Source organism: Nomascus leucogenys, chromosome 3 (genome assembly GCF_006542625.1).
Source record: "Nomascus leucogenys isolate Asia chromosome 3, Asia_NLE_v1, whole genome shotgun sequence".
NCBI lineage: Eukaryota > Metazoa > Chordata > Mammalia > Primates > Hylobatidae > Nomascus > Nomascus leucogenys.
The window spans coordinates 117,257,572-117,271,101 of NC_044383.1; the positions used below are offsets into that span (position 1 = coordinate 117,257,572).

The window sequence follows — 13,530 nt, forward strand, 5'->3', positions numbered from 1 at the left end:
AACTGTCTTAAGTGAAATTTATCTTTGGTGGGTATTCCTTTCATTCTTTGGCTTCTCTCCCGCCCCAAGCCAAGGTAGTTCAGGTACCACTCTTAACAGGCAGTCAACTATCGTGGCTAATAGAATGGCAGATAACAGTTTAAAGGGTGACTCCCCTAAGGAGGGGTGAAGACAGGAAGCAAGTGAAAGAGAATCCAGTGTACAGTAAATGGGTGTTAAGTTAGGACTGGGTGAGAAAACAGATGGATATCCTCTTCCTCCACCTCTAGAAGAGAAAAACTTTCCAGGCCAAGCACAGTGGCTCACGCCTATAATCCAGCACTTTGGGAGACCGAGGCAGGTGGCTCACTTGAGGTCAGGAGTTCGAGACCAGCCTGGCCAACATGGCAATACCCCATCTCTACTAAAAATACAAAAATTAGCTGGGCGTGGTGGCACGCGCCTGTAGTCCCAGCCACTCGGGAGGCTGAGGCGTAAGAATCACTTTAACCCAGGAGGCACAGTCTGCAGTGAGCCGAGACTGAACCACTGCACTCCAGACTGGGCAACTGAGGGAGACTCTGGATGGGGGCAGGGGGAGCTTCCCTAGTTACTACTGAGTTGTTTTGTTATGAAAAAAAATCTCATGAAGTCAGAGCTTCTAACGGATTAGATTTAGCCTGGGCCCTGTGTTAGCTAAGTCAGGGTTTCTCAACCTCCGCACTACCAACATTTTATTGTGAGGAGCTGTCCCTGTGAACTGTAGGATGTTCAGCAGCACGGCTGGCTACCACATACTAGATACCACTAGCACACCTTCAAGTTGTGGAAATAAAAAATGTCCCCTAGGGAGCATCACCTGGGCTGGGAACCACCATACTAGATGATGAACATCAGGCTACTTATTAACTATACAATGAAGAAGAAACTGATGTTGATGAATAGGACAAAATATTGAGATGAGAAAAAGATTATGCCATATTGGGCTACTGCCTGCATTTTAATGAAAAGCCAATAGATATCCCCAATAGAAGAGGAAAAAAAAATCAAAATTAAGTCCAACAAAGTAAAGCAAAGCAAAGTCTGCAGCATTTAAATAAAAACATGATTGAGTGTATGTGATGCTAATTGCTAACTGAGACCGCAAAATTACACGAAATGATTAAGTACACAGGTGCTCAGGTATGGCGGAAGTGCAACAAAGAAAGAGTTTAGTGAAAACATTAAAACCAAGTCAAACCAACTCTATCTTCATTCCACATATCCAAGCCCATTCTACAAGAATCTTCTTTAACTGATTTGATTCTACAAAATGAACATTTGTAATAGTAACTATTTTGTATTAATAATAATTAGCAACACAAAGACAGGACTCCAAATCCCGGTTCCAACTATCTTCTAACTACATGACACCCTCTCTAAGCTATTTCCCCTATCCAGAGAAGTAAAAGGCGTAACCAATGTAAGAACATGAGCACAGTGCCTGGCACATTGTAAGTACTAATAAATGGCAATTACCAATAGTTACACTTATGATTTTGTAAACATGTTTTTACTACAAAATGGAAGACATTGCCCAAGTGGAACTATGAAGAAAACACACTTCTAATCAGTTAACTAAAGAAAAAAAATATATATAAGACCCAATCCTGTAAAATACATGCCTAAGAGGCCAAAATTTACTTCACTCTAAAGGCAGGAGAAAAACATGGATTACCAACCAAGCACATGGCTATAATAAAAGCAAAATATAAATGCTACTTTTTTTTTAAGTATCACATTATTTCCCACTTGCACTCACTCCAAATATATTTCCCCAGACTTTTATCCAAATCAGCTAAAATACCATTTTCAAGGGGTTGAGATTAAAAATTCACTTTATAAAAGAAATTTTCTATGAAGCCTAATAATCAAGTAGAAAAAAGAGTATTTTCTCACACATATCCAGAGCCAGTTTAGAGTTGCTGTTTTTGCCTCACAGAAGTTGTTTTCCAGCCACAAGCTACTACAGATTGTTCAGACCTTTTGGCAGCAACACAGGAAACTGCCCTTTTCACCCGTTCTCCCACAAAAATGTAGTCAATTTCTAGGCAAGCCCATATCTCAAGGCTACTTTGCTTTATAGAGCCAAATGCACACAACTTTTCATTTAGCATTAAGAAAGGGCCCCAAATATTTTGCATTTTTTGTAAAGAAAATTGAAAGCAAGTCACCAAAGACATACGGGCAAAGTTATTTATTAAATCAGCCCATAAAGTGTGCCACACCACCATTTGAAATTCATAGGGCATTCGGAATCACAGCTGTTTCTGTTTTATCCAAATCGTCCAGGATGCAATGGGCAACACGTGAAGCTATTTCCTGATGCTTAATTGTGCCTTGGTGTCCCACTATTCTCGACTTGCCATGTTCCAAATAAATAGTTAAATTAGGTGTTATTTAAAAAAAAAAAAAAAAAACCTCAGGCAGCCCACTCACTCACCATATCTTTCATTTGAATCTGAGGTTTTTCTACAATACTACGGATCACATAAAGACATCTGAGCAAGTCACAGGATGAAGCTGAAGTTCTTCTCAGATTTCTTATTCAAGTATACAAAATCAACCCACATTTTTCTCCTTCAGTTATTTAAGGGGAGGTGAGGGTAGGAGGTGGTAAATTATGCAACAGCTATAATGTATTTAATTTCTAAAAATGAAGCCAACGCTGCCTTTTAAATGCAAAATTAAAGACGACCCTTTAAAAACCAGGAATCCCTTTGTATTCCATTTGGCTTAAAATTTCACAGACTGGTCATTTATTTAGAACACAAGGAAGTCCAAATGGTAAAAAGGCATCTGTAATCACTCACAAAATGAAGCTGGATACTACCCTGTCCTGGGAGAGTTGAATGCCAAAATTCAATCTGCGACCCAAGCTCCACAATTCATAGATTGGGGAAAAAGAAAAATCAGCACAATATTTTCCAAGGGATGTTTTCTGTCTCCAAAAATGACTTGCAAGTGCAAAAAAGTTCCAATAATGACGCAAAGGCAACCTCTCCAAAAGGGTACAATTTCAGAAACTGTCCAAAAACCCCATACACAAAAATGATAAGCAAAGGAACCTCGATTCAATTACACAAGACTCATTACACTTTGATTCAAGAGAAGATAAAAGAGTATTTTTCAGTCAGAGTCCAACATAAACACTAATGTAAAATATGCTCAAATTCAGAACTTCTTTTCCAAGGCACACTTTAAATTATTCCCGCATAATAAAGCCTATAGATTACACAGGGAAGAAATCCAGAAAGCAAACCAAGGAATTCAAAATAGAAATTCAAAGGAAAATGTTTGGATGTCTGGCAGGTAAAGAGACCTGCTTGCCCATATCTAGGTACAAAAGGCACATCTTGTTATTTTAGGTAATTTTTCCAACTTAAATAAACTGCATAGTGGAGCAGGAACCAACTGTAAACATGCTTTCATTCCCTGCTTGCCTTAACAAAATGTTAGTAAACCAGGCTATCTTTCATCTCCATAAACAAAACAGAATATCAAAGAGATTTCACATTATTGTTTATCAGCTTATCAGCATCATCAAAGTACATCTGTAATTGATACTACTTATGAGAAAGCATCTGTGGAAAGAGCAAGAAGAAAGAGTCTGTGTTGGAAACTCACTCGGGAGGGTCTGAAGGAGTTTTGTGTGCTGTTCATCACTATCATAAAATAGCCTGTAAGACAATCACCAAAAAGTAAAAACACAGATTTCTTGAGTTAATGGTCCACATCTTCACAAGAATAACTTTCGAATAAGTAAACAACAACAGAACAACTGGGCCAACATTATCCAGAGGTCTGGCATAAGAAGATAAAGCACTCAAGTTCACAGTTTAAACATGGGTTTCCTGGCCCACAGTAGAAAACTTCAGCCTGGGGAAGATTTACTTCAAATCAAACTAAACGGGCAATTAAGGAATCTCTTTACTACTGTTACATTTTTAAATTCACCCTATTAGAACACTCATCTTAAAACAAAACTGGACTCTTCTAAAAAACAAAAGAGATGAAAAATATAGAATTGTCACTGATTTCTGTTCATTCTCATCCTACTTCCACCTACATTCAACTAATATTTATTATACAGTTACTATATTAAAAAGCACACAGCTAGTACTGAAGAGGGACAGAATGAGCAAGACAGAGAGATGTACTTACTGCCAAACAGGCTATGTCTGCATCTGTAATTTGCACACAGTAAGTTCAGGTGTTTTATTTGTTTCCTGGTGTTGTTTTTAAGAATGTCTCTGTGGTTCACTTTTTATATGGCAAAAGCACTGAAGGTCCTTCATGTGTCTACATGAAAAAGTCTGGACATTTGGCTTCAATAAAGCCATCACTTTCTTGAAGATAGGTTCCAGCTATGAATTATCTAGGTTTGTGTGCTGGACAGGGTGAAAAGGGCAATGTTCCGTGTAGCTGCCAACGGGCTGAACAATTCCCAGTAGCTTGTGGCTAAAGAAATCTTCTCTGAGAAGAGAACTGTAACTTCCAAGCTGGCTTGGGATAATTGTTTGAAACAATGTGATTTTTTTCCATTCAGTTATTTTCTGTTATACCTTTTCCAGCAAAATTCTTCTGTGGAATTTTAAAATAATCATGTTTTTAAATGATCTTTCCAGTAAAAAGAATGTTTCAAAAATAATGCTTAACAGCTTAACTGAAAACCAATTTCAGCACACACTAGAAAGAGCATTGAATTATTTCTAGTATTCTCCATCAACAATTAACACAGTATTCATTTTGTTCAGGTATTCGCTTCTGGAAAGCTCTTCCTGAAATCATCCTGCAAATATTTATTAAGCATTTAATAAGGAAACACACACACACACACACACAAACACACACACACACTCCACCAGGCTGGTCACTGTGGAGAATACCAAAATGAATGAGAAAAACTCACAGCCCTTAACAAACCAACATAATAACAGAGAGAAACAAGGGGGTCAGAGAACCTGTGTTTTTCATAAATTCCCAGGATGATTCCTGTACATACTAAGGTGATGGCATGTGCCTGTAATCTCAGCTACTCGGGAGGCTGAGGCACGAGAATCACTAGAGCCCAGGAGGCAGAGGTTGCAGTGAGCTGAGATCATGTCACTGAACTCCAGTCTGGGTAACACAGGGAGACTCTCTGTCTCCAAAAGAAAAAAAAAAGCACTACTATATTCACACACAAAAAAAAACCTGGCAATAAATTAGTAAGCCATTATTTACTTTAAGAGACTCACCATTGGGTCTCTTAAATTAGAAAGCCACTATAGTTATATTTAAAATAACACTTGTTCTAAACACTTATTTGCACATGACTTTTTCAGCCATAAATCTGCTGCATAAATGAAGTATACCTAGACATTAAATTGTGTGTTGGAAAAACACTATGAAACTATTATAAAAAGAACTAAACTAGGCGTCGGAAAAGATAAGTTCAAGTCCAACTACCATCACTTAATTTGAGTTACAATAAAAATCCTACCTGTCATATTATCTCATAAAGTTATTAAAATACTTAAATAAAAACATACATGAATATGTTTTGCAAAGTGCTTTAAATTTTAACATTATACCACTGGACTAGGAGCAGCTCAGTGGTTTCAGTATCCCAGCAGGTAAAACCTTGTTGGGAATGAAACAAACTAATATTGGCTGGATTTTAAAAATCAATTTTTAGGCTTCCAGAAAATTCACTGATGAGTAGAAATCATTTATCAGAGTTTGCACATCTCTCAATGGATGGTAACAGTACTTCACGTAGTTTCATTATTGTTTTCATATTTTATATAAATTCTCACCATATTCATAGTTTTTTGTATTTTAGTACATTATGTTAATATATGTAGCTCTATGTAGTTCATATGCAGCTCACTCATTTTAACTCCTATACAGTACTTCATTATAAAATATACTTTATTTTTCCTAATTGAAGGATAGGTTGGTTCCAACGTTTTGCTATTATCAATGTGTCAATAAGCATGCCTTCTGAGTTTCCCTTCACCTACAGGTACAGGAATCTCGAGAGTTCATACCTAGTGCAATTGCTAGCTAGTATGGTATGGTCAGTTTTACACTGCCAAACTGTTCTCCAAGATGGTTATGCCAACTTAGGCTCTCACCAATAATGAATCTTCCCCAACACTGGTATTTTTATACTCATATTATGATGGTTATTAAAACGTCTCTATTTTAACTTACATTTGCCTAACTACTAGTAAGACTCAGGGTTATTGGCCATTTGAGTTTCCAGTTCTCTGGATTGTGTACAATTATGCTCTATTTTGCTACTAGGTTATCTGCCTTTTTCTTATTAATTTGTAACAGTTGTTCATATAATCCAGATTTTTAATCTTTGTAGCATATAGGCTATTTTCAACAGGACTGCCACTTGGCCAAGGCTACCTAAAGGCCTAGCTAGAATAGACCCAAGTACATTCTGACTACAAGTACAGGAGGAGGCAAGCCATGGCTGTTGTACACAGTCAAGGATGTCATCAAGAAACTAGCCTCCATTTGCCCTCCTGCTCTGCCGTCTTTAACACTAGCCTCATTTTCACCTCTGCAAGACAGCTGCTGCAGCTCTAAACATTATGTCCACTTCAAGGGTGGGGGAAGAAAGACCAGACCCCATATTCAAGGAGTAAAACTTTCTCAGAAATCCTAAGCTCACATCTCACTGGCCACCACTGAGACCTCTAAAGGACATCAGATGAGACAGCTATTTCTAAATGGGCACAAAATCAGGGTTGTGTTGGTAAAGAAAGGGGAATAGGTGAGGTAGGCAGCTAGCAATGTCTTTCAAACATGCCTTACAAATGTATGACACCAATGTGAACCTTTTCGTTTCACTGTGGTAATTTTCTTGTATGGAAGTTTATTTTAATAGAATCAAATTTCTGAATCCTTTTCTTTATCATGTTCTCTGTGTCCCCCCCGCCCCCCCCCCGGCCCACTCATCAACAATGCTTATATTTACTGCTAAATATTTTAAAGATTGGCTTCTTGCCTTTAAGTCTAAATGTAATGCATCCATAAATACAACTATAATGCATTTTGTATATGGTATGAAGTAGGGAATGATTTTTTTTTATATAGACCAATCAGTGGATGTTTACCCCATTTATTTAATAGTTTACCTTTCCCTACTGATTTATAACACTGCTCCTATAGTGTAACAAGCTTCGTTATATTCGTTTATATTAAGTTTCTAGGCTTGTATCCGTTTAAATCAGGTTTCCTGGTATAATTCTCTATCCTTGCCACAATAGTTTCAACAGCCTTGATATGTGGTAGGGACAAAATCTTCCCAACTTGTTCTTCAAAATTATTTTGACTATTCTTCAACACATGCTCATTTGCATATTAACTTTAGGATTGGCTGACCCATAAAAACCCTACTTGGATTATGCGTGAATTTTCACTGAAATTACCCATTTATTTGCGGGGAAACTATTATCTTTACAATATCAAGCATTCCCATTTGTGGAAATGAACATTTCTCCATTTATCCAGCCCTTCTTTCACATCCTTCAACATTTCAAGATTTATCCATAAAGACTTTACATATCTTGTTAGATTTCTTCCTAGGAAACAGAGTTTTGCATTTTTAGAAACTAGAAATATGATCTTCATCTTCTTTACATACATTTTCTAGTTGGTTATCCCTAGACTCACTTAAGTTTTGCACACAGTCTATTATATAAACTGCAAAGAATTTTGATTACTCCTTTCCAATATTTATGATCATTTCTATTCTTGTCATATTGTACTGCCAAATTTCAACAACTATATAAATGACTGAAAGTAGTAATTTTGTATCTTGACCTTAAGAAATCTGTGCTATTAATTGCTAGCTTTTGTAACATGTCTTCAACATGTATTTACATATACTGTAAAACAAACATAATTATTTCTTAGTGACAAATACTCAGATACAGACTTTAACAGAAAATCCCTTTACAGGAAACTGTCCTTTGACTAAGTACAACTATAGTAAGCGATTTCAAAAGAAGCAGAGAAAAAAAAAATCCCAATTATATAATCCCATAAAGGCTACAATGTTATAGCTATTTTTAACTGTAACACGTTTCAATTGTTTGTATTTCATTACCAAGGAATTAAACTATATATAATAAATGTGTATATATGCAAAAAAAAAAGAAATCTGTGCTATTATCATATTGCTAAGTATAATGTTGGATTTTATTTTCAAAGACATTATTTAGCATGGTAGAGAATTATACTGCATTCCTAATTTAGTTAGCATTTTCCTGAATGAATATTGGAATTTCATAAAATGCTTTATCTAGCAAAACAATTTTACGTTTTCCTTTTAGTTAACAATCAATTCTTTAAAGAAGTGTGAAATTGTATATTATTTCTTCATTCCTAAAATGAATTACAGTTAATATACTACGTATAATAGATTTTTTTTCTGTTTTACTGGGGCATTACATATATTTATGGGTGACATTTACCTGTAATTTTCCTGTTTTCACTGCTCTGGTCAGTACTGTTACCAGGGTTATGTTGGCTTAAAAATTCAAGAATGCTTTAATATATTTCTATTTTCTGGAACAGTGTGGGAGTTTCTCCTCCATGGCAGTATGAAAACACTTTCCCATAGTCTAGGTCCAACAACCACTATTTTTTAGTCTAATAACCATGGAAACACAGTTACTAATTTCCAAGGTTTTCTATTTTTCTGGAGGAAAACATATGTTTCTATTTTGTTGGTATTTTCAAAAGTATTAACATAGATATATATATTTATATTGTCTTCTAATCTGAGATGGTAAATATTTTTCTCTTCCTTCTTTTTTCTTAGATAAAATGTTAAAGGGTTACTCTTTATTGGGTGATTTGCCTCTCCCACCCTGCCCAAGAATTAGCACTTTGCATTTTTGCTTTTTTTCATACAATTTTTGTTCATATCATTAACTCCCTCGCATTTATGTACATAAATTATTCGTGTTTTTTCTACTGTCTTAAACATAAAGCCGAGCTCCTTTACATTTTTTTCATTTAATATGTCTGTAATTTAAAGCTGAGCATGTGATATCAGTTTCTGCAGCCTCTCTCAAGTTTTGCTATGTAGCGTTCTCACTGTTACTATGTTCTAAATCATCTGCAATTCTACTTTTTACATTCTCCTTGACCCAAAGTGATTCCCTCTATCTACTGCTTCCACACATTTCAAGATATTCCCATCACTGGAGTTACTCACAGTTGAATGAAATGACAGTGAAAAGACTGATGGATTGATTTTTCATGCTAGATATCTGAAGTGTATTTGGTGAGAGATGCCAATCAATAATTTTGGCTCATTCTTTAGATGGGGTCAACCAAGCCATTACTGATGATTTCCATCAAAGTTGCTCAGTTCACTGACGGGGGTTTCCCATGAGTCTTCAGCTCTTCAGCTCTCATTGCGCCAGTAATGCTCTTGGAACAATTTTTTTGTTGTTAAGAGACAGAGTCTTGTTCTGTCACCCAGGCTGGAATGCAGTAGCATGATTATAGCTTACTAAAGCCTTGAATTCCTGGGCTCAAGCGATCCTCCCACCTCAGCCTCCCAAGGAGCTGGAACTACAGGCACGTGCCACCCCACCAGGCTAATTTTTTTTTAAGTTTTTTTGTAGAGACAGGGTCTTGTTTTATTTCCCAAGCTGGTCTCAAACTCCTAGTCTCAAGTGATCCTTCTGCCTTGGCCTCCCACAGCACTGGGATCACAAGCGTGAGCCACCGCACTAGGCTTGGAACAATTCTTAAGTTTACTCTGACCTCTCCCTTTCTTATCACTTCATGGGAGTTTAGTGAGTGCTGTGATCTTTCCACAGAAGGAGCTCATGCAGAAGAATATCATTTCAACAAACATCATTTCAAGACTGCAGGACTTCCTAGGTTACAACATCTACTGATGGCTTTAACTATTAGCAGGTATAGCAAATGATAATTAATGGAAAACATTAAAAAACCCACATAAACTTAAAGAACTGCACACCACTACCCTCTGAACAAAATGCTGGCCAAAACCTCCCAATTGATACAAAACAAAAAAAAAAAAATGAATCAGGGAAGCAAGCAAGGTATACACCCCAAAATATGGCAACTTTTTCAAAATAAAAACCCTCAGGAAAAAGGGAATCCTATTTAAAAATGGCAATAAACAAAAAATTAGGCAGGCGTGGTGGCAGGTGCCTGTAATCCCAGCTACTCAGGAGCCTGAGGCAGGAGAATCCCTTGAACCCGGGACACAGAGGTTGCAGTGAGCCAAGATCGCACCATTGCACTCCAGCCCGGGCAACAAGAGTGAGATTCCGTCTTAAAAAAAAAAAAAAAGTAATAAAAACAATAATAGCAAGAGCATTAGCTAACACTTCCCATGCACCATTCTGTTGTATATACTAATTTAATCCTTACAAAAACCCTATGAAGTAAAAACTATTCTTACTCCCATTTTATAGATGAAACTAAAGCACCTAGTTGGTAAGGACGAACTCAGACAGTCAAGCTCCAGTAGTGCTCCTAATTACCACACTATAAGCTGGCAGTCCCAACCTTTTTGGTATCAGGGACTGGTTTCGTGGAAGAAAATTTTTCCACAGACCAGGGTCGGGGGATGGTTTTGGGATGATTCAAGTGCATTAGATTTATTGTGCACTTTATTTCTATTATTATTACATTGTAATATATAATGAAATAATTACACAACTCACCATAATGTAGAATCAGTGGGACCCTTGGACTTGTTTTCCTACAACTAGGCAGTCCCATCACAGGGGTGATGGGAGACAGTTACTGATCATCAGGCATTAGATTTTCATAAGGAGTATGCAACCTAGATCCCTCACATGTGCAGTTCACAATAGGGTTCATGCTCCTAGGAGACTCTAATGCCACTGACAAGAGGCAGAGTTCAGGAGGTAATGGCCACCTACCCCTTACCTCCTGCTGTGCAGTCCATGGCCTGGAGATTGGGAACCCCTGCTACTCCTGTCACATGGTAACGTGACACTGCATTCTTTCTGCTACATTCTTTCTACTCCTAGTTATCTATAGGAACTATCTATCTCCTATATATAGATAACCCTCCACCAGCTTTATATTCAAATCTTCACGAAGTCTCTAATTAAAAGGAAAAATCTCTCAATTGCTTTATTTTGAATAATAAATTACTAACAGGCTTGAGTTCAAATCCTGGCTCCATATTTATCTGCTGTGCAAGTGATTTAATCTCCTTGCCTTGGTTTCCTCAACTGTAAAAGGAAAATAACTGATAGCACCTATGTCAAAATTAAGTTTGGGGTTCAAATGAATCAAAGCAATCTAGTTATATTACTGTGCCAGGTAAGTAAATTGTGTTCGCTGCCATTATAAAAACAGTGTCATCATCATCATCATCATCATCCAGTGCTAGTGCTCCTAGGTTATTATTTCCTTTCAAACTGTAAATAATACCACTGTACATAAGCCTTTTAAAAATATTTTTTACATGGAATTCTGTAACACTAACCTCTTGGAGATATCGTCGATATTAAGTAATCAAACACGTTTCTGGATAAAATTCTTGTGACATCATCATACCAGACTCAACTCTAGAAGACGATTTCCACAAGGGCAGGAATTTTTGTCTGTTTTCTAAACCACCTTATTTCCATTACCTACAATATTGCTTGGCATCAATATATGTTTGTTGAATAAATTAGTAAAAAGTATTGAATCTCAAACAATATAAAAGAAAATGAATATAGTATGTCCTAAAAAACTAGGTTAGATAAGTTTTACACAATTTTACATAAAGTTTCATAAAATAATGGAAAGTATTCCTTCCATATAATAATGATATATTGCTATTTTTACATGTGTATGTGACTACTATGTAATAAATCCAATATTTAAAGATTTTATTATTTCATCTGCTACCCTAAAAATTTATAAAGACTTCTTAGGATGTTAACGGCCTAATTTATTTCCTATTATTTCTTTCTTTTTTTTTTTTTTTTTTTTTTGAGACGGAGTCTCACTCTGTCACCCAGGCTGGAGTGCAGTGGCATGATCTCAGCTCACTGCAACCTCCGCCTCCCAGGTTCACGCCATTCTCCTGCCTCAGCCTCCCAAGTAGCTGGGACTACAGGCGCTCACCACCACGCCCAGCTAATTTTTTTTTTGTATTTTTAGTAGAGACGGCGTTTCACTGTGTTAGCCAGGATGGTCTCGATCTCCTGACCTCGTGATCCACCCGCCTCAGCCTCCCAAAGTGCTGGGATTACAGGCATGAGCCACTGCGCCCGGCCTATTATTTCTTATTTATTTTCCTGTGTTGTCCTTCATCTTCCCTCCAAAATTAATTCCATCTACTATTTAGTAAGCCAAAGATTTCAGTAGATAAAAATATAGGCTGGGCACGGTGGCTCACGCCTGTAATCCCAGCACTGTGGGAGGCCGAGGTGGGTGGATCACAAGGTCAGAAGTTCGAGACCAGCCTGACCAACATGGGGAAACCCTGTCTCTACTAAAAATACAAAAATTAGCTGGGCGTGGTGGTGCACATGCCTGTAATTCCAGCTATTCAGGAGGCCGAGGCAAGAGAATCACTTGAACTCGGGAAGCAGAGGTTGCAGTGAGCCAAGATCGTGCCACTGCACTCCAGCCTGGGCAACAGAGTGAGACTTCGTCTCAAAAACAGAAGAAGAAAAAAAAAAGTATGTATATATATGTCCCTTTCCTGAAAAGAACTCTATGTCTATAGGAGTATTTAACTCTTTTTTCCCATATCAAATAAATAAACCTTTTTTAAAACAAATATTGGAGAAAACTGTCATTTTCTGAGAGACAGTCAGCCATTATTATTTCACTCATTCAGGATCTGTGTATTGGATACTCCCCCTATGACTCAGGCATTAGGCTGAACACTGGAAAAAAAAAGGAGGAAAGTGGATAAAGCCCTGCAGTCACTATGAAAGATGGACATGGAAACACATAATTTTACAGAGCTCTAGGTCTACAACAGAGGCAGAATCACAGAGGAAGGAGAAGCCAAATGCTGTAAGGGCGAGGGCAGGCCAAAAACTCAGCAGAAAGAACACTTTCTTTTTTTTAACTAAACTCTGAAGATCAGCAGAAGGTTGACAGGTGAGGAGAAGAGAAAACAGGCACAGGGAGGAACAAATATACAAAAGCCCATGTGCGATGAAACAATATGGCATGCTGAAGAAGTAAATGAGTCATTTGATGTCACTCGTGTGCTGGGTTTATGGTTGAGATTGTGGCAGAGCTGCGGGGAAAGAGGGGTGTTCATTATAAGGGGTCTTGTATCCAGGCCAAGGAAGAGGTGTGGCACGGCTAAGCCTTCCAGCTGCAAGAGGTTCCCAAAACTAAGCAACTCTGTCGTAGAATGGCATGTCATAAACCATTCTATGACAGAAATAAGGAGGAGCACAAGCCAAAGCACCACATCAACCACGAGAGCTATTCACCAGCACACAGTAATTTATTTATGCTTTACCA

At 37.4% G+C, this 13,530-nt stretch overlaps 1 protein-coding gene across 20 annotated transcripts in view; it reads right to left on the minus strand.

Moving 5' to 3' along the window:
• Window positions 1-13,530, minus strand: part of EPB41L2 (erythrocyte membrane protein band 4.1 like 2) — a 225,325-nt gene that overhangs the window by 173,126 nt on the left and 38,669 nt on the right. The window contains exon 1 of one of the 20 annotated variants that reach the window (XM_030809670.1): window positions 4,183-4,372. The exons of 18 other annotated variants lie outside the window; for them this stretch is intronic. The gene's annotated coding sequence lies outside the window, so the exon portion shown is untranslated. Of the gene's footprint in view, window positions 1-1,917; window positions 2,069-4,182; window positions 4,373-13,530 lie in introns of those variants that run through there. One more of the 20 variants, XM_030809669.1, reaches the window with a different exon arrangement.